A 2,500-nucleotide genomic window follows, 5' to 3' on the forward strand; every position below is an offset into this window, starting at 1 on the left:
TATACCGTTCAGAGGGGACCGGCTGTCTTTCCTCGTTGTCGTGAGTCGGACACCCGTGCCGTCGCTAGAGTTTTTCAAACTCTGCTTCTGGATATTGGGACGAAAGACCGCGCGAGGACGACGGATGCGAGTTCCATCGAATTTTTGATGTACACACTACCTGAACGAGACTTAGTTTCATCCAGTTTGTCGTCTATCATCGCATATATAATATACCGTTCAGAGGGGACCGGCTGTCTATCCTCGTTGTCGTGAGTCGGACACCCGTGCCGTCGCTAGAGTTTTTCAAACTCTGCTTCTGGATGTTGGGACGAAAGACCGCGCGAGGACGATGGATGAGAGTCCCATCGAATTTTTGATTTACAAGACACACACACTACCTGAACGAGACTAAAGTTTCATCGAGTTTATCGTCGTCGCATAACCCGTTCGGAGGGAACCGGCTGTCTATCCTCGTTGTCGTGAGTCGGACACCCGTGCCGTCGCTAGAGCTTTTCAAACTCTGCTTCTGGATGTTGGGACGAAAGACCGCGCGAGGACGATGGCTGCGAGTACCATCGAATTTTTGTTTTTTTTTTTTAAAAAAAACATCACCCGAACGGAGATGTGTTCTATCTTTCGTCGATTTTTCATGCTTTCAGTCGTCGCGTGGTCGCCATCCGTTCGGAGGGGATCGCCGGCTTCGAAACCTCGATGTCGTGAGTCGGACACCCGTGCCGTCGCTAGAGTTTTTCAAACTCTGCTTCTGGATATTGGGACGAAAGACCGCTCGAGGCGGACGGCCGCGCAAATCCCATCGAATCTTTACTATCACCCGAACGATGGAGAGATGCACGCGCGCTGTTTCTTGAATAATTGGACGAGAGAGTAGAATCAAACACATATAAAACATGGGCTAGCCACCGTCCTTACTCGTTCGCGAGATCGTGTGCTGTACAGAGGATTCAGAATCGGGTGTATATATCCCCGTCGTTTCCTGACGAACGGAGCTTCGATCTCGATGGTTGTTATATATCATAATGTACTTTACGCCCGGCCGGCGAACGCGCGTATCTTCGCGCGTTCGTCGGTTTCTTTTTTTTCGAACGTTTTTGTGTCGTCAATCCTATGGCGACTTCTGCGCGTTCGATTCCCGTTGGTCGAACGTGACGGAACTCGGCTTCGCTAGAACCGAGAAGAGTACATTTGAGTATTGAACTGTTGCAAAATTTATAAAAGATTACCCTGAACGGTGGATCACTTGGCTCGTGGGTCGATGAAGAACGCAGCTAATTGCGCGTCAACGTGTGAACTGCAGGACACATGAACATCGACATTTCGAACGCACATTGCGGTCCACGGATACAATTCCTGGACCACGCCTGGCTGAGGGTTGCTCACGTAAACCTAAGACTGCTTGCGTTGCGTATCGTTACTCTCCGTATCTGTCTCTCTCTGTCCCTTCTTGCCTTAACAACCCGCCGTCGTTCTTTATATAAGAGAACGTTTCAGAGTCGGACGAAGGTACAAGAACGAGGATACGAATAAGAGCGGACGGAGAGAACATACGCGACGTACGAGCGATTGTTGGACGCTCGTCGGCGTTCGTCGCGGTCGTGCAGAGACCGTGCAAGTCGTACGCATGCTCGATATATAATCTATCGTGTTCACGGGAGACTACGAAACTCTACCTCTGTCTCTCTCTGTCCCTTCTTGCCTTGACAACCCGCCGTCGTTCTTCTTAAAAACTGTAAGAGAACGTTTCCGAGTCGGACGAAGGTATACGAAGGGATACGAATAAGAGCGGAGAGAACCGTCACGGACCTGCGTGAGTGCTCGCGGCGTCGTGAGTCGTCCTTACGAGGGCGACCGCCCGCTTATGCACCGCTTCGTGTATCGGTTATCGAACGTATATACTCGTAGTGTTCTCCTCGTGACCGATTTTTTTTTCATATCAGGCGATATATGCTACGTTTGCCGGTGTTCGACGCACGAAGGTCCGCGCCCCCGACGTCGTCTTAAACGAATATTATATTTGGCGAGACTGAGAGAGAAAGCAAATATGGGAACTCGGTCGAGAGAGGAGAGAAGAGAGAACCAAAAACCTAAACTCGATGGCGTGCGAAACTTTGCCATAATCTACCGTCTTTTCTCAAGACTCTCGTACAGCCCCAGGGATCGAATGCCCACTCCGTCTCTTCGCGAAAGCGACTGACAACAACGAGGACCGTCGCATCGATGGGTCGTCGTTGCGTTTTACACGCTCTGTGCTTTTTTACAAGCTCCGAAAGTATCAGCCGTAGATCCGGGAACGCACGCGCGAGATTTCTTCGAACGCTCTGACGACTTAGGGAGGTATGATCCCCAGCGTCGCGCGGAGATCGGAGAGTACACGTACTCGTATCGGGACGAATTTTCCCCGTCGTCGTGTATCTCACTGCCCGCGCGCCTGGCCCCCCAAAGCCACGTTCGTCGGAAATCTTACATATTTGTAATGCGTGTGCGAACTAGCGTGTGTCTA

At 51.0% G+C, this 2,500-nt stretch overlaps 1 non-coding gene across 1 annotated transcript; it reads left to right on the forward strand.

The window, feature by feature from the left end:
- The first annotated feature begins 1,220 nt into the window (after positions 1–1,220).
- LOC117162294 (5.8S ribosomal RNA) lies at positions 1,221–1,375 on the forward strand. Its single transcript, XR_004465920.2, has one exon. It is a non-coding gene; the product is annotated as a 5.8S ribosomal RNA (ribosomal RNA).
- The last annotated feature ends 1,125 nt before the right edge of the window (positions 1,376–2,500 follow it).

The sequence above is a fragment of the Bombus vancouverensis genome, unplaced genomic scaffold (genome assembly GCF_051014615.1).
Source record: "Bombus vancouverensis nearcticus unplaced genomic scaffold, iyBomVanc1_principal scaffold0054, whole genome shotgun sequence".
NCBI lineage: Eukaryota > Metazoa > Arthropoda > Insecta > Hymenoptera > Apidae > Bombus > Bombus vancouverensis.